The sequence below is a fragment of the Mandrillus leucophaeus genome, unplaced genomic scaffold (assembly GCF_000951045.1).
Source record: "Mandrillus leucophaeus isolate KB7577 unplaced genomic scaffold, Mleu.le_1.0 Scaffold220, whole genome shotgun sequence".
Taxonomy (NCBI): domain Eukaryota; kingdom Metazoa; phylum Chordata; class Mammalia; order Primates; family Cercopithecidae; genus Mandrillus; species Mandrillus leucophaeus.
In genome coordinates, this window is record NW_012102255.1 from 798,084 (window position 1) to 818,194 (window position 20,111).

General features: G+C 37.4%; 1 protein-coding gene across 2 annotated transcripts in view; it reads right to left on the reverse strand.

Annotated features, from left to right (window-relative positions):
• The window catches only part of AKT3 (v-akt murine thymoma viral oncogene homolog 3), a 363,232-nt gene that overhangs the window by 100,685 nt on the left and 242,436 nt on the right, over positions 1 to 20,111 (reverse strand). The window lies entirely within an intron of this gene.

The window sequence follows — 20,111 nt, forward strand, 5'->3', positions numbered from 1 at the left end:
AAAAATTAGCTGGGTGTGTTGGCGGACACCTGTAGTCCCAGCTACTTGGGAGGCTGAGGCAGAAGAATTGCATGAACCCAGGAGGTGGAGCTTGCAGTGAGCCGAGATCGCCCATTGCACTCCAGCCTGGACAACAGAGCTAGACTCCATCTCAAAAACAAACAAACAACAACAACAACAAAAAAAAAAACACCCTAAGCCAAAGAACTGTGAAGGAAACCATGCCAAGGCACATCATAATCAATAGCTGAAAGAAAAAAGCTTAACAGTGACCACAGAAAAAAAGACACATGAAGCATCAAGGAACAAATCAGACTTCTTGACAGAAACTGTATAAGCCAGAAGAAAGTACAATGATATCTTTATAGTAATGAAACGTAAAAATGGCAAATTAGAATTTTATACATAGCTAAATGTCTTTCCAAAAATGAGAGGAAAATAAAGCCATTATCAGACATGCATGTTAGCGAACTCACCACCAGAGACACTGAACTAGAAATTGTTCAAGAAAATGTTTCAAAATGAAGGAAAATGTTCAGCCTAGGCAACAGAGTGAGACTCTGGGTCTATATAAATAACCATATGATCATCTCAATGGAGGCACAAAAACCTTTAAAGAAAAGTCAAGGTCCACTGATAGTAAAATCTTCTAGGAATAGGAGAGAACTTAACCTAATAAAAGGTATATATGAAAAACTTATGACTACTATCACACTTAATAATAAAAGATTGAATCTTTTCCGAGATAGAGAACAAAAACACAATGTTCACTACTTCTGTTCAACACTGTACTAGCAGTCACAGGCAGTGAAAGACACATAGACAAATAGACAATTAAACAGACAAATATATACATGCCATACAAACTAGAATGGAAGTAAAACTGCCATTATTCACAAAGAGCAAGACTATCTACATAGACATTTCAAAGAAATATAGAAAAGGGTTTCTAGAACTAATAAGTGAGCTTAGAAAGGCCATGGAATACAAGGTCAATACATAAAATCTAACTATATTCTTATATGCTAACAACAAACAAGTGTAAATGGGAAAAAAATGGGAATATGTAAAGAATAAATGAAAAACTATACAAACCTATACACTGTAACTACAGTGCTTCAACAGACATTAGAGAAATCCATAAGCAAACAGAGTGTGTGTCTGTAAATTAGAAGACTCAATATTTTTAAATAGATTTACTGATTAAATGCAATCATAATCAAAGTTACAGCAGGCTTTTTTGTAAAAATTAACATGACAAGAAATTTATATGAAAATGCAGAGGACACAGAAGAGTCAAAACAATTCTGAAAAAAGAACACAGTTTTTCTCTATTTCAAAACACATCCCCAAAGCTACAATTATCAAGTTAGCATGGTACTGATGTAAAGAGAGACTCAAAGATCAACTAAACAGGATAGACAGTGCACAAACAGACCCATATGTGTGACAAACTGATTTTCAACAGAGGTACCCAAGTCATACAATCAGGAAAAAATGGTTTTGACCCAAGTTATACAATCAGGAAAAAACAGTCTTTTTATTCTGAGACAGGGTCTTGCTGTGTTGTCCAGTCTGCAATGCAGTGGTATGACCATGGATCACTGCAGCATCAACCTCCTGGGCTCAAGCAATACCCCCAATTCTGCCTTGTACCACCAGGCTGGGCTAATTTTTTAGATTTTTTATTTTGTAGAGACAGGGTCTTGTTGTGTTGCCCAGGCTGGTCTGAAACTCCTGGACATAAGTGGTCTTTCTGCCTCAGCCTCCCAAAGTGCTGGGATTACAAGTATAAGCCACCATGTCTGACTAAAGGACAGCCCTTTCAATGAAAGATAGTGAAAGAACAAGATTTCTATATGCGAGGGGGGGGGAATGAACCTCAATTCTTAGCTCAAATCATACCTAAAAATTAAAATGGATCTCAGACCTATACATGTAATAGGTACAACTTAAAAAGTTTTAGAAGAAAATACAGTCATGCACTGCTTAATGATGGGGATACATTCTGAGAAATGTGCAATTAGACCAATTCATCATTGTGCCAACATCATAGGGTTTACTTACATAAACCTAAATGGCATCGCCTACTACTTCTAGGTACAGAACTGTATAGCATGTTACTGTACTGAAGACTCTAGGCAGGTGTAACACAATGATATCTGTATATCTAAACACATCTAGAAAAGTACAGTAAAAATATGATATAGAAGATTTAAAAATGATACACTTGTCTACTGCACTTATAATACTATGAATGAAACTTGCAGGACTGGAAGCTTATTTGAGTGAGTGGTCAGTGCATATGAAGGCCTAGGTGATTACTGTAGACTTTATGAACACTGTACATTTTCTTTCTTCAGTAATGAGTTAACCTTTGCTTTCTATAACTTTTTCACTTTATAAACTTTTAAATTTTTAAAAACACCTTGACTCTTTTATAACAGTTTAAAATATGAACACACTGTACAGCTATACAAAAATATTGCTTCTTTACATTCTTTATCAACATTTTTCTATTTTTTTTAACGTTTCAACTTTTGGTTAAAAATGAAAACACAGCATATACATTAGCCTAAACCTACACAGAGTCAGGATCATCAACATCACTGTCTTCCACCTCCACATCTTGTCCCACTGGAAGGTCTTTAGGAGTAGGTATCAAGTTGTCATCTCCTATGCTAACAATGCCTTCTTTTGGAATATCACCTGAAGGACCCACCTGATGCTGTTTTACAGTTACCTATTTTTTAAAAATAAGCAAAAGTAATACACTTTTAAAAAACAATGGAAAGTATTAATATATAAAATACATAAAGAAGTAACACAGTCATGCACTATCACGATCAAGTATTATGTACATAACTGCATGTGCTATATTTCTAAACAACTGGCAGGACAGGTTTGATTACACCAGCATCACCAAAACATGTGAGTCATGCACTGCTGTATGACTTACAACATTTACATCACTAGGCAATATGAATTTTTCAGCTACATTATAATCTTATGGGATTGTCATATATATGGCCCACTGTTGACAGAAACTTGTTATACAGCATGTGACACATAAATAGGAGAAAGATATGTGACCTGGGGTATACAAACATTTCTTGGACAGTACACAAAATAGTGAAAACCATAAAAGACAAGAATTGATCAATGAGACATCAAAATTAAAAACTTCTGTTCCTCAAAAGACATCACTGAGAAAATGAAAAGGCAAGCTACACTCTGGAAGAAACCATTTGTAATACAAATATTTGGCAAACTATTTGTAACCAGAATATCCAAAGAACTCTTATAATTCAGTAAGAAGATGTACAACCGAAACAGATGAAATATTTGAATAGACAGGTCACAAAAGTATATGCAAATGGCAAAAAGTATGAGTAAAGACATTTACTATCATTAGTCATAAGATCAGTGCAATTTAAAACCACAGTAACATACTTCTACATACTCGCTAGAATGACTAAAATGAAAAACATTGACCACAGCAAGCACTGGTGAGGATGCAGAACACCTAAAATTCTCATTACACTAACGCTAAGAATGTAAAATGACACAACAGTTTTAAATTTTTGTAAAATGTAAGCATATGCTTACCATAAACCCAACAATCATACTCTTCAGTATTAATTAAAGAGAAAAGACACAGGCCTATCAGCTTTTTTCATATTAGGCAATGACTGGAATTAATCCAAATGTACATCACCAGTGGAAGAGATTAACAAATGGTGGTATAGCTGTGCAAAGGATAATGACTTCATAATAAAAGAAATAAATGAGAAATGCAACAAAGTTAATAATCTCAAAAACATTACGCAGAATGAAAGCAGCAGATATGACAGTATATATTGTATGAGTTCATTTCTGTGACATTTTTTAAAAGATGAATCAAATCTTTAGTGTCTGAAAGCAGATCAGTGGTTACCTAGGGCCATGTGTGGATGTACTCCGGGTACAGGGAAGACTGACTGCAAAGAGGCATGGCAGAATGTTTTGAGGCAATGAGAACGTTCTATATTTTTATTGTGATGGGGGCTACATGCATATATATGTTTATCAGAAGTAATATAATCATATACTTAAAATGAGTTCATGTCATTACATGTAAATTATACTTAAGTTGACTAAAAAATGAAAACAACCTAGATGTTCGATGATTTGGTAAGGTTTTAATAAATTAAAGCATATCTACATAATTAGTAGGCAACAAGTATATATTTTAAAACAATAAAACTGAAAATATTTATACAGTATAAAAAGAAGAAATATATTAACATGGTATTAGCAATTATTTCTAGATGGTTAAGATGTACAGTGGTTTTTATCTTCTCTTTTATACCTCAAAAATTTTAATTATTTCGTATCCATTCCCCAGAATACTATGCATTTTTTTTCTTTTTTTTTTTGGTGACAGGGTCTCACTCTGTTGCCAAGGCTGAAGTGCAGTGGCATAATGATGGCTCACTGCAGCCTCAACCTCCTCGGCTCAATCTTCCCACCTCAGTCTCTCGAGCAGCTGGGAGCACAGGCACTGGCTACCACACCGCGCTAATTTTTAACTATTTTGGTAGATACAGGGTCTCCCTATGTTGCTCAGGCTGGTCTTGAACTCTTGGTTCAAGTGATCCTCCTGCCTGGGCCTCCCAAAGTGCTGGGCATGAGCCACTGGGCCTGGCCTATGTATGCCCTTCTTAAATGCAGAGATCATCTGTCTTTCTCATATAGTATACTAAGCACATAGCACAGTGCCTGCCTCGAGGACAGCAGCATTCAATAAGCACTTTTTTGACAGAATTAAAATAATCTTTTTGACTTTTTGAAGTTCTCTGTAATGAACGTACATTATCACTTTTGTAATAGAAAAAAAATTATTCAAATATTTCAAATAAATGTACTAATAATTAATGTACTGACTTATGCTTATTATAAATTTAATACTCTATTTTTTTTCTTGGCAAAGGCATAGAAAAATGAGAAAATTATAACAGTACACTATATCTTTGCATCTTCAGCACCATGCCTAGTATATGACACATTATATTCTTCATAAATACGTATTGCAAATAATAAAATTAAATTCAGAAATACTTCTCAAAAAATTATAAGAAAAATCATCCTTAAGGTTTTTGAGGTAAAATATTTTCATTAGAAGTATTAAAAAACATATATAATAGTTGAATAATCTTGTCTTTGTTCAAAAAGGAAAGTGAGTTATTTGCTGCTAAAATAGGGAGCTTATCTTTCTCAAGTTAAGTTCCTTTATAAAGGCAAAAACTACATAGTTTTTTTCTTTTATTGTTAAGCTTAGCCATGCTACAGGAATACAGTAATGTAAATGCATTAACTCAAACTACTAAATATACAAGCGTATTTCATCACTCTATTAGGAAGAAATTTTCTCCATAACTCTCTCTCGTAATAGCCTAACAGGAACTGCACTAGAGTGCAGCTGAACTCCCACAGTTTAGAAGTGGACAGGTATTCAACCCATCCTTGCAAAAAGATGACTGCACGTATAGCCATGCACTAGTCTCATTCTCAACAGGCTTTTCTCATCAGAGCACAGGAAGTTCCTTCCCACATACCCTTCAAATGTCAATCTAATACTAATTCCTCAAAGAGATAACTGAATTTATAGTAGGTTCTCCATTATTCTCTCTCATACTACAGAACTCTGTTGCCATTGTATTTATTGGATTTATTTTATTATTTTATAGTATGCATCTCCTTCTAGAAATCATGACTGTTTTATTCATCTTAGCAAACTCTATGACTCAGACACAGTAAGCATTTACTACATACTTTTCAGTGAATGAACTAACCTTATTTGGAGAACATATCTGTCCTTCAAGATTTAGTTCAAACATACCTTTCCTCCTAAAATCTCCTGTATAGGAGAACGTTTGTGGGGATGTTCATTATTTTTATTGTGGTGGTGATTTCAAGGATCAAAAGTTATCAAACTGTACACTTTATGAGAAAATTATTTATAATTTGTTATTACACTCAGTAAAACTGTTTTAAAGAAAGGGAGACATCACAAGACAAAATGTAGATTTTCTCACACAAACAAAAACTAACAGAAGTTATGGCTATCAGACCTGCACTACAAAAACAAATGCTAAAGAAAGTTTTTATGCAAAAGGAAAATATAGTAGATGAAAATGTATACCTACACAAAGGAAAACAGAGCGCTTAAAATGACTACTTTATGAATATAAAACATTTTTTCGTATTACAAATTGTTTTAAAGATAATTGCTTAAAGCAAAAGCAGTGTATTATAAAGGTTAAAAAATACATAGAAGTAAAATGTCTGAGAACAGCTGCACAAAAGAAGGCAGGGAAACAGATGTATGCCTTTTAAGGTTCAGATAGAAGGTAATAAAATAGACGTATGCTATTATAAGGTTCTTACAGTACAAGTAAAGTGACAGCATACTGTTTGAAAGTCTACTGTGATGAGAAAAGATACATATTCTGAACCCTAAAGCTACCACCATAAGAACAGAACAAAGAAGCAGAGCTAATCAAACTAAGATTATTTAAACTCATCAAATTACGAATAGAAATTCTTCAACTTAATAAAGAGCATCTACGAAAACTCTACAGCTAACATCATGGTTAATGGTGACAGTGTGAATGCTTTTGCCCTAAAATTAAGTATAAAGCAAGGATATTTGCTCTCATCCTGCTCTTTAATACTGTTCTAAAGGTCCTGGATAGCTTAATAAGGTAAGGAAATGTACGCATATTAGAAAATAGGAGTAAAACTGTCTTTGTTCTCACCTGACATGATCATCCACATAGAGAAATCCAATATATTTACAACAAAAGACTACTAAAACTAATATTAGAATGGCTAACAAGTAAACATCAACTGGATGTCTATATATTAGCAAGAATCAATTACAAATTGAAATTTTTAACAATGACTGATAAACCGTTTATAACACAAAAACATAAAATAATTACAAAGTATCCCTAAGGATAAATTTTAAAAACTTTCAAGACCTGTACACTAAAAGCTACATAATATTGTTGAAAGAAATTAAAGACTTAAATAATGGTAAAACATATGCCATATTTATGAATCAGAAGACAACACTGTGAAACTGTCAATTCTCCCCAAATTCATCAACAGATTTAACACAATCACAATTAAAATGCAGTAGGCTTTTATGTAGAATTCAACAAGCTTATTCTATAATTTATGTGGAAATGCAAAGGAAATTGGATAGCAAAACCAATTTTAAAAAAGAATAACAAAATTGAAAGATTCTAGCTGCCCGATTGTAACACCTATTCTAAAGTAAGTGTGTGGCATAGTGAAGACAGTGTGGCACAGGTTTCAGGATAAAGATATAGACCAATACAACAGAATGCAGAGTCCAGAAATCAACCCACACATATATGATTGATTTTTGACAAGGGTACCAAATCATTCAATGGGAGAAAGACAGTCTTTTCAACAAATATGCTGGAACAATTAGATATAATTTTGCAAGAAACAAATGAAACATGACCCTTATATAGCAGTATATATTAAAATTAACTTGAAGTGGACCATAGACCTAAATGCAAGTGTTAAAACTATTAACACTTCTAGAAGAAAGCATAAAAGAAAATCTCCCCGACCTGACGCCACCCAACAGGTCTAGCTTTGACTTTAGAAAAAAATCTTAACAAACTTGAGTTAGAAAAAGATGTTTTAAAAATAAAATGTATAAATCATACAAGAAAATAACAAATTGTGTTTCCTCTAATTTAAAAGTCTGTCCTTCATACTGGTTGGAAAGCCTATCAGTGATTTTCAGGTTGAGAGTGATGCGAGAGCACTGACAATAAAGAGACATGCGAGGCTCTGTTGTGATAGAAACATTCTAGATCATGATTGTGGTGATGGGAAACTGCTTTATACAGCTGTCAAAACTCACTAAATTGTACAGTCAAAATTGATTAATTTTACTGAAGGCAAACTATGCATTAAAATGCTGATTACAATAGATTACAACAAAAATATATTTTGGAAAAATTCCCCACTATGAAAAGACAATATAAAATGGGAGAAAATATTTATAAAACATATATATGATGAAGCACTTACATGAAATAAAGAAATCTGACAACTCAATATTAAGACAACAACGTAATTTTTAAAATAGACAAAATATTTTAACAGATACTTCAAAAAAGATGATGTTTAAATGGCAAATCAGAACAAGAAAAGAAGTTCAATACCATCAGTTATTTGAAAAATTCAAATTGAAGCTACAAAATACCACTATACATCTACCAGAATGAGTAAAATTTTAAGACTATCATGCCAAGTGTGGTGATATTGTCAAGTAACATCCTGGGAATGCAAAATGGTACAGCTGATTTTGAAAAGAGTCTGCAGTTTTTAATGAAGTTGATCATAACAAATGACACAGAAATTGCATTTCTATGTATTTACCCAAGAATATTAAAAATATATATTCACACAGATTTGTACTGGAATATTCACGAGCTTTTATTCTAATAGGCCCAAACTGCAAAGAACTCAAACATCTATCCAGTGGCAACTACATAAACATATGACTGTACATCATACAATGGAGCCAAGCCATAAAAAGAAACAAACTACTGATATATGGAACAGTATCTATAAATTTTAAAAGTATTATGCTAAGTGAAAAATGGAGAACACAAAAGCCTATAAGTATGTTTTTAAATTACAGTTTCTCATATTTAAATACTGTTTTGTGTCACTGTCCTGTTTTTCCTCCTCAAGGATTCCAATTATACATATGTAGCTTCTTCTGTTTTCCCTCCCTTGAAATACCCACTCTGTGGTAAGCCAGCCTTTGTATAAGAAGTCTGACTACCCTGAGATGGCCGTGCTCTGCCATAATCACATGGAAAGGAATCATGTAAATAGACAGATGCCTGGTAGGCCCCTGCAGTTTCAGCCACTTGAACTGAGATTTTAGATTTGTAAGCAAGCATGTTACATGTTCAGGCTTGTCACATCTCCTAAGAACTATATTCGGTGCATTCAATTACATTTAATGCAGTGAGACACTGGTTTAACAATTCATTCTTTTAAAATGTCTTTGAATTATAAAATTATATACTAAAAATGCTTCCCAACTTTATATTGCCCTAATTTAGACGCTAATGTAAATATTGTAATGCATCCTTCTTGACTTGGGAATTTTGAAAAAGCATTGCGTGAAAGACAGGATTCTGATATAACCTATATATTAATAACTAAAATAGTTGGCAAAGAAATTAGCTTGTCAGACACCTGACAATAAAGATGTTTATATACCTGAAAACTACGTAAATTTTTAAAAATCATCACTATGAATATGAAATGATAATTAAATTAATTTAAAAATCACCCAGATCACACCTCCGTAAATTAGTAAGGAGAACTAGAATGCTGACTACTGGTGCTTTTGTCTTATGTGAATTTAAAATGAGATAATTTTGGTTCACTGATAACAAAATGGCAGCCAAATGAGAAATCTGAATAACCATGAGAATCTCAAGAAAGGCATGAAACTGAAAGCCATATTGCAAAAAAATCAAATACACGTTTTCAAAGAAATTAATATAGAGTTTACAACAAACTAAGTATGGACAAAAACAGTAGCACACAACTGAAACTGTTAGCCTCATTACAACCTACATAAAGAAAATAGAGGAATGTGAAGAATTTATCAGATGAATAGCATTTCTACACAATGATTTTCCTTTACTCCCCTAATGAATCTTTAACTTCAGGAAATTTCAGACTTAAGAGAGAACTGCAGAGGTCCAACAAATAAGCCTGAAATAAATGAAGCTAAGAATAAGATTTTGGAAACAAGTCCTAAGTAGAGATTCCTAAACCAAAGGAAACAAAAACACCTCCTTAGTCAATTTTGTCTACTTTATTCTCCCAGGATATTTTTCTGCTTCCCATGTAAATTTAGTAACATTTAAGGAATAAAAAGAGAGCTGCTTGGATGTATTAGCAGTATGATTGGTCATATTACTAGACAGATATTACAATCAGTTCTACAAATGCCCCCACCAAAATTGCACTGAACTCACTCTTACAACCTTGTTCTACTGGGCTCCAAGCCAACCCTTGTATATTCTGTACTACAGCCAAGGTGCATACCTTGGACAAACCCAGAAAAGAAAGAATCCCAGGTAGTCTCTCGAGGAACTATTAGATGTCAAATCCAATGGGCAATTCTCAGTTATCATCGTACAGGATTTAATATACTCTGTTGTACCTAATCTCTCCTTAACTTCTAAGGCTTCTCTTGTCTGGCTCCTCCTGCCCAGGATCCTCCTTAGGCTTCTCTTGCATCTGCACCTGTGGACTAAAGTCTCACTGCATCTATAGCTGTGTCCATAGCGTGTCTTACTCTGGCATTTCCAGGCACCATTCTTGGCCACTGATGTTCTAACTGTACATACTTTCCTCACATTGGGTATTTCCTCACTTCCTGGATTTTAGCATTGCTCATGATGCCTATTTGTATCTCTGACTTAACTCTCCCCACTCCTTGGTTGCCACACTAGGTGCTTCAAATATAGCAGGATCTGCATAAGAACTCATTCTTCTTCCTGCGTTCTCTATTTTTATAAATACTCCAGTATCCACAATTCCCCAAGCAGCAAACAGGAAATCGTATGATACTTCTCCGTGTATTTATTCATTAAATCCTGGTGATTCTAACACCTAAATATTACTAGAATTTGATTCCTTCTAACACTGCCTCAATTAATAACCTTATCTGATTATTTTTTATTTATTTATTTTTCTGAGATGGGGTTTTGCTCCTGTTGCCCAGGCTGGAGCGCAATGGCACAATCTGGGCTCATCGCAACCTCTGCCTCCTAGGTTCAAGCAATTCTCCTGCCTCAGCCTCCTGAGTAGCTGGGATTACAGGCATGCACCACCAGGCCTGGCTAATTTTGTATTTTTAGTAGAGACGGGGTTTCTTTATGTTGGTCAGGCTGGTCTCAAACTCCTGACCTCAGGTGATCCACCCACCTCAGCCTCCCAAAGTGCTGGGATTACAGGCATGAGCCACCACGTGCGATGACCTTATCATTTTTATAATTGAATTACTGAAAACCTTCTAACTACAGCAGCCTCCCAAGTATTTTCCTTGCTTCCACTTTTGTCCTCTCTACTTCAAGCTTTATACTGCTAAGTATTCTTTCTAAACATTTCCCCAAAGAAATTCTTCCATGATGCTCCACTGCCTTCATCTACGTGACTTGCGAGTGAAGATCTGTCTTAATGTGATTCTGACTACCTGTGCAGACTCTCTGGCTTTCCTCTGCAGAACTCTATCCATTATCCATACTGTGCTGTATTCGGGGAGTGGGAGAACCTGTCTGCCCCTGTGGACTCGACACATGCCGTTCTACCTGTGTAGGAATGCTCTCCTTCCCAACCTTGGTGATATAACGTGTAGCTATTCTTACGTCTTAGCTTAGCAACCACTTTTTAAGAAGAGTTTCCTAATCTGGCACCCTTTGCCTTCCTTTCCTCTGCTCCTTGAGATTCATTAAAGTGCTCATTTTCCCCATGCACAGTAACCAGTATTATCAGAGCAATCATGTCACTGCAGCGTATACAAGTATTTTCTCATCTATCTCCCCAGTTAGTCACTCATCAAAGGAAAATACTAGGTTTTCCTTACTTATGAATCTTTGAGGTCTAGCCCACAGAAGTTGATCATTAAATATTTAATAGATGAATGAACTATAATATACTAGATTATAAAGTTAATCATAAAGTATCAAAAATAATCAAATCATTCCCAAACATTCCTTAGAATGGTATTACACTGGAGACCGACATACTGTCGTCTCTTGACATAGGTAAACCCAGGACGGTTTTCTGTCTTTGGTACAAGAATACAGTCTTTTTTCTTTTCTTTTGAGACAGGGTTTCACTCTGTTGCCCACACTGGAGTGTAGTAACACAACCATGGCTCCCTATAACCCTGAGTTCCTGGGCTCAAGTGAACTTCCCACCTCAGCTTTCCTGATTAATTTACTAGGACTACAGGCACACATCATCATGCATGGCTAACTTTTTTTTTTTGACATGGGATCTCACTATGTTGGCCAGGCTGGTCTCAAACTCCTGGCCCCAAGCAATCCTCCTGTCTCAGCTGCCCAAAGCACCAGAATTACAGGCATGAGCCACCAGGCCTGGCCAGAATATAGTTTCTCTAAATGAACACCTGCAGTTACAATGCACTCAATGACATTTTATGAAAGCTTTGTATTTTAAAACACCAGAGTTTATATTCCATGAAGCTCTATGCATAGAAAGTAGGAAGTAACAAGTAGTAAAGCATAGCAAATTTATATCTCTCATCCTAAGGTCACTCTGTAAATATACTCATCGAGAAGAAGAGCAGAATAATCACATCATTTAAATCAACATATCTATCTCAGCTATACCTTATTGAGCCCACTTCTTTGAATTCACATAAATTACATGCAACTATGATGAAATTCCATTGTACCAATACGACTGTAAGAAGTTAAGGTTGATTTTTCACAGCCAACAATTCTCTCACAATCCACTTCCATCAAGAAGTTTTAGTGCTCTAAATACAGTCATGCATCACTGAACAACTGGAATATGGCCTGAGAAATTTGCTGGTAGGCAATGATATGGTTTGGCTGTGTCCCCACCCAAATCTCATCTTGAACTGCAGTTTCCATAATCCCCATGTGTTGTGGGAGAGACCCAGTGGAAGGTAATTGAATCACAGGACTGGTTACCTCCATGCTGTTCTGCTGACAGTGAGTGAGTTCTGATGAAATCTGACGGTTTTATAAGGGGCTTTTCCACCTTTGCTCGGCACTTCTCTCTCCTGCTTCCATGTGAAGAAGGACATGTTGGCTTCCCCTTCCACCACGATTGTGGGTTTCCTAAGGCCTCTCCAGCCCTGCAGAACTGAGTCAATTAAACTTCTTTCCTTTATAAATTACCCAGTCTCGGGCAGTTCATAGCAGCATGAGAACAGAGAACAGACTAATACAGTATGTTGGTACCATGGAGAGTGTGGTGCTGCTGTAAAGATACCCAAAAATGTAAAAGCGGCTTTCCAACCAGGTAACAGGCAAGGTTGGAACAGTCTGGAGGGCTCAAAAGAAGACAGAAAAATGTGAGAAAGTTTGGAACTTCCTAGAGACTTGCTGAATAGCTTTGACCAAAATGCTGACAGTGATATGGACAATGAAGTCCAGGCTGAGGTGGTCTCAGATGGAGACGAGGAACTTACTGGTAAGTGGAGTAAAGGTGACTCTTGCTATGCTTTACCAAAGAGAATGGTAGCATTTTGCCTCTGCCCTAGAGATCTGTGGAACTTTGAACTTGAAGGAAATGATTTGGGTTATCTGGCGGAAGAAATTTCTAAGTGGCAAAGCACTGAAGAGAATGCAGAGAAGTAAAGTTTGGAAAATTTGCAGCCTGACAATACAATAGAAAAGGAAAACCCATTTTGGGGGTCGAAATTCAAGCTCACTGCAAAAATTTGTATAAGTAACAAGGAGCCAGATGTTAATCACCAAGACAAAGGGGAAAATGTCTTCAGGGCATTTCAGAGACCTTTGCAGCAGCCCCTCCCATCATAGGCTCAGAGGCCTAGGAGGGAAAAATAGTTTTGTGGGCCAGGGCCAAGGCCCAAAAGTAGGGCCCAACTACTGCACTGTCCCATGTGCAGCCTTGGGACATGGTGCCCTGCATCCCAACTGCTTCAGTCCCAACTGTGGCTAAAAGAGGCCAATGTACAGCTCAGGCCATTGCTTCAGAGGGTGCAAGCCCCAAGCATTGGCAGCTTCCATGTGGTGTTGGTCCTGCTGGTGTGCAGAAGACAAGAATTAAGGTTTGGGAACCTCCACCTAGATTTCAGAGGATGTGTGGAAACAACTGGATGACCAGTCTGCTGCAGGGGCAGAGTCCTCATGGAGAACCTCTGCTAGGGCACTGCAGAAAGGAAATGTGGTGTTGGGGCCCCCACACAAAGTCCCCACTGCGGCACTGCCTAGTGGAGCTCTGAGAAGAGGGCCACTGTCCTCCAGACCCCAGAACGGTCATCTACTGACAGCTTGCACCATGCACCTGGAAAAGCCACAGACACTCAACACCAGCCCATGAAAGTAGCTGGGAGGAGGGCTGTACCCTGTGAAGCCACAGGGGTGGTGCTGCTCAAGGTCATAGGAGCCCACCTCCTGTATCAGCATGATCTGGATGTGAGACATGGAGTTAAAGGAGATTATTTTGGAATTTCAAGGTTTAATGACTGCCCTGTTGGATTTGACTTGCATGGGATCTGTAGCTCCTTTGTTCTGGCCAATTTCTCCCATCTGGAATGGGTGTATTTACCCAATGCCTGTACCCCCATGGTATCTAGGAAGTAACTAACTTGCTTTTGACTTTACAGGCTCATAGTCAGAAGAGACTTGCCTTGTGTCAGATGAGACTTTGAACTTGGACTTCTGGGATATTGATGAAATGAATTAAGATTTTAAGGGGCTGTTGGAAAGGCATGATTGTGTTTTGAAATGTGAGGATATGAGATTTGGGAGGGGCCAGGAGCAGAATGATATAGTTTGGCTGTGTCCCCACTCAAATCTCATCTTGAATTGTAGCTCCCATAATCCCCATGTCATGGGAGGGCCCTCACAGGAGGTAATGTAATCATGGGGGTGGTTACCACCACACTATTTCTATGATAGTGAGCGAGTTCTCACAAGATCTGATGGTTTTACAAGGAGCTTTTCCCCCTTTGCTCAGCACTTCTTCCTGTCACCATGTGAAGGAGGACATGTTTGCTTCCCCTTCCGCCATGACTATAAGTTTCCTGAGGACTCCCCAGCCGTGTGGACCTTTGAGTCAATTAAACCTCTTTCCTTTATAAATTACCCAGTCTGGGGCAGATTTTTTTGTAGTGTGAGAACTAATACAGGCAATTTCATCATTGTGTGAACATCATAGAGTGATTTACACAAACCTAGATGACCTAGCCTACTACACACCTGGGCTATATGGTATTATAGCCTATGGCTCCTAGGCTACAAACCTGTGCATGTTTGTCTTATGGGACGACCACTGTGCTGTCCATCACTGACTGCAACATTGCTACGTGGCATGTGACTAATATTGACAAACACATAAAAATCACAAGCATAATCGAGAGCATGCTAAACCCCTAACTCAAATTATCATTCAAGGTAAACTTTCTAGAGCATAGACTAAAGCAGCTCATCTTAGGGCAAAAACTTGATATAAAAAGATTTGAGTGTGCTGCCATTTGGGTATTATGAACTTACCAGAGCTTGCTTACAAAAGGCCAATATTCTCAGGCTCAAGTCCTTAGATGCCACACAGATACTATCCCACTGGCTAAGTTGTGGTATTTGTGTGGATTGTGCTAGTGTGAAGTGTTTATGTGTGTTTATTGTTTCCCTTACTTTAATCCTCTCTATTTCAATCCTATTTCAAAAATATAACTACTATGTTTAATACTCTTTCTATAGCAACTAAGTTATCTGCATTTTTTTTTTTTTTTTTTTTTTTTTGAGACAGAGTCTTGCTCTGTCACCCAGGCTGGAGTGATCTTGGCTTACTGTACCCTCTGCCTCCTGGGTTCAAGCAATTCTCCTACCTCAGCCTCCCAAGGAGCTGGGATTACAAGCACCCACCACCACACCCAGCTAATTTTTTGTATTTTTAGTAGAGATGGGGTTTCATCATGTTGGCCAGGCTGGTCTCGAACTCCTGACCACTCCTGACCACTCGAACTCCTGACCACTTTGGGAGGCCCACCTCAGCCTCCCAAAGTGCTGGGATTACAGGCGTAAGCCACCAGGCCTGGTCGTTTTCTGCATTTTTATAAGGCATCCCCGGGCAGAATAAACGGCAAGGTGAACCCAAAGCAAAACCAACATTAAAAAAGTTGCCACAAGGATAAACACATTAAGCATAGATTTCCTCCCCAGCCGTGATAAATCAAGAATTGAAATAATCCTACTATACTCCAAGAACTAAATAACTATTTTAAAATATATCTAATAATCTAAAAAAATAAAAAATTACGAGGTTAAATACACACAATTCTATTTCCTACTGAAGTTATTAAATATAAATAACTTTTTATTTTCTCTGTGTGTGGGTGTGTGTGTGTGTGTGTGTGTGTGTGTACCAACACTGTAATTACCTACGCATGTTAAAACTATATACCACATACAGGGAGGCTGAGGTGGGCACTTGAGGCCAGGAGTTCAAGACTAGCCTGGCCAACAAGGCCAAACCCCGTTTCTACTAAAAATACAAAAATCAGCCAGGTGTGGTGGCACACACCTATAATCCCAGCTACCCAGGAGACTGAGGCATGGGGATCGCTTGAGCCCAGGAGGCAGAAGTTGCAGTGAGCCAAGATCGCACCACTGTACTCCAGACTGGGTGATGGAGTGAGACCCTAGAGAATCAGTTCACTTGCTTCAAAATATTAAATAATATAGTACTTATCTATAGCCCAATCCAAAAGAGAAATTCTGAAGAAAAAAAAAAAAGACATGCTGAACAAGAAAAATAATGTAGGAATACTAATGCTAAAGAAAATCATCTGGCTAATCTGAAAATCTGCTTTTAGTGTAAAATTTTTTCAATAATCATCAATTAATTCATCTCAAAAGTACTCTGGGTTTAGAAAAGAAGTGCAGATGCGAGGTAGCACCCTCTAGGAAGCTTTCCTTCATTCCATCAAAGTCCCACAATCTATCTATTATGATAGAAGTGATAATTATTTCACACTCAGTATTATTTTTGTACCCTATCTTTCTCCAGTAGATTATAAAGTCTTTCAGGGCAAGATCTATATTTAATTCAGATTTCTATGCCCTAGATATCTACCAGAGTGCCTTCCACAAAGACTTAATACATATGTATTTTATAAATACAAAGATATCCTCTCCTAAATTTACACTTTCAGCTTTTTTAACAAAACAAACTGTATACTACCTCACTTTCTGTTTTTCTTCCTAATCCTCAGTAGTTCCTGTTGTACCACTTTTAGCTAACTTCTCTTATCCCTAATCCCTGAGGGAATGTTCATCCATTTGTTCACTTATTCATTCAAATAATCCAATGAATATTTGTCAAGCACCAACTATGTACAAGTAGTGAATAAGATGCTAGAGTTATACCGTGAACAAGCCTCTTAGGAAGTTAACACTTTGGTGGGAAAGATAGACAAGTAAATAGGTAACTGTAAAACAATGTGAAAATTGTTACTATAGACATGAATACATAATACTGTTTAAAAAATAGAGACACTTAAGAGTGTTTTTCCAAGTTTTTGTCTGCGGACTGTTTTATCTGTCTTACTGTTTCCCTTGGTCATCCATTCATCCCTCCGTTTGTCTGTCTACTTTCAACTATTAGATAATACATATATGTGGCATAAAACACAAAAGATACAGAAAAATACAAAAATGAAAAGTCTTCCTCCATCTTATCCCCAGCCACTCAGTTGATTTTCCCAAAGACAAGCACCAATATCCAGTGAATAATTTCAGAGATACTCGATGCATAGACAAACATATATACACATGTTCACGATCTAATTTTACTTTAACACAACAGAAGTATGCTTTATACTCTGTCTGCACCTAGTTTTTTTTAACTTCTATAAATGCCCATATTGAGCTGTCTCATCATTCTTTTAGATGGATATAGAGATTCCACTGCATGAATGTAACTTTATTTAAGCAGACTCCTTACTGAATGCTCATTTAAAGTACTACAATGCTGCAATGAGTATACTTATTTATATATCATTCTGTGGTGCATCTGTATGTCTGCAGGACAAATTCTTAGAAATGAAATTGCTGAGTCCAAGTATAAGTGCATTTTAAAATTTTGATAGATACTGACATAGAGGTTTCATCAATTTCATTTCCACCTCCATAACTTAAATTATAATCTTTAAGGGAATGGCTGCCAAAACTGCACCCACAGTTCTGACTATTCACTCTCCATCACAGTTCCACATACATATTACTTTAAAAGTTAAGGAAAAACTTTTTCAAAACCAAATGTATAAGGTTAACATGTTCTTCGTAACTGCACTGTATCTGCTAAGGCTCCCAAATTCCAACCAAAAATCACTTTTCATTGTACCTTTTTGTTTCTACCAAGATCTAATTAATTGGTCATTAAGATGTAACAATATGGCCAGGTGCGATGGCTCACGTCTGTAATCCCAGCCCTGTGAAAGGCTGAGGTGGGTGCATCATTTGAGGCCAACAGTTCAAGACCAGCCTAGGCAACATGGCAAAACTCTCTCTCTACAAAAAAAAATACAGAAATTAGCCAAGCATGGTGATGTGTGCCTATAGTCCCAGCTACACAGGAGGCTGTGATGGGAGGATTGCTTAAGTTTAGGAGGTGGAGGTTGCAGTGAGCAGAGATGGCACCACTGCAATCTAGTCTGAATGACAGAGAAAGACATCATCTCAAAAAAAAAGATGTACCAATCCTACAGGTTCACAACATCCATTTTCTTCATATTTTCTCAGACATCTTACTGCAAGGGCCCAGTTCTGTATGCCCGGGTTATTATTATCTAATTATCTTGTCCTATCACCCACCAGTGATTCTCCCCATTCCATCCTCTCTGCCTGAAACAAGTTCTCGATTCAGTTCCCTGGGTGAAATCTCACTAAGCCTACCCTAAGTGCTAGATCATCCACAAAGCATTTTCTTTTATGACTTTATTAGAACTTAAGTCTTTCACTACATTCTAATTTGTAATACACTAAGGAAATTTATATACTCCTTCACAGCAAGGATAATATCTTAACACATTTTCATAAACCCATACTGCCTAGGCACTCAAAACGTGTTTACCAAATTAATGAATTAAGTTTTGGGTTTTGATTTTTTTTTTTTTTTTTTTGAGACAAGGTATTGCTCTGTCACCCAGGCTGGAGTGCAGTGGCATGACCACAGCTCACTGCAGCCCTGACCTCCCAGGCTCAAGTGATCTTCCCGCCTCAGCTCCTGAGTAGCTGGGAGTACAGCAGCTGGGAGTGTGCCACCATGTCCAGGTAATTTTTTAATTTTTTGTAGAGACAGGCTCCCACTAAGTTGCCCAGGCTGGTCTCAAATTCCTGAGCTCAAGTGATCCACCCGCCTCAGCCTCCCCAAGTGCTGGGATTACAAGTCTGAGCCACCATGCAAGCCCTGAGTGAATGAAGTTTTGCAACAAACAAACTCCTGCAAATCAGATAATTCTACAGGAAAAAAATTCCCTAAAGGATATTTAATTATTTATTTTGGAAAATAAGAATATTTTAACTTCCTGAGACACAGACCTTATTTAACAACTAAATTTATTTCAGAAAGTCCACACTAAAAATATTTCCAGTTAGCCTTTCCAGTAAATCTACTTTTCCCTCACATTGACTGTGATCAAAACCAAGGAAAAGAAAGGAAAAGGAATAAAGGAATGAGTGAAATGTGCTAATAAAAATTATAAAATTTATCTCCAAAATTGTAAGATATTGTCAGTCTCTTAAATATAGTCATGGTAGACCGGGCGTGGTGGCTCACACCTGTAATCCCAGAACTTTGGGAGGCTGAGGCAGACGGATCACGAGGTCAGGAGATCAAGACCATCCTGGCTAACACAGTGAAACCCCATCTCTACCAAAAATACAAAAATTAGCGGGGCGTGGTGGTGCGCCCCTGTAGTCTCAGCTATTCAGGGGGCTGAGACAGGAGAATCGCTTGAACCCGGGAGGCAGAGGTGGTAGTAAGCTTAGACTGCGCTGCTGCACTCCAGCCTGGCAACAGAGCAAAACTCTGTCTCAAAAAAAAAAAGCCTGTAATCCCAGCACTTTGGGAGGCCGAGACGGGCGGATCACGAGGTCAGGAGATCGAGACCATCCTGGCTAACACGGTGAAACCCCGTCTCTACTAAAAAACACAAAAAATTAGCCGGGCGTGGCAGTGGGCGCCTGCAGTCTCAGCTACTCGGGAGGCTGAGGCAGGAGAATGACATGAATCCGGGAGAA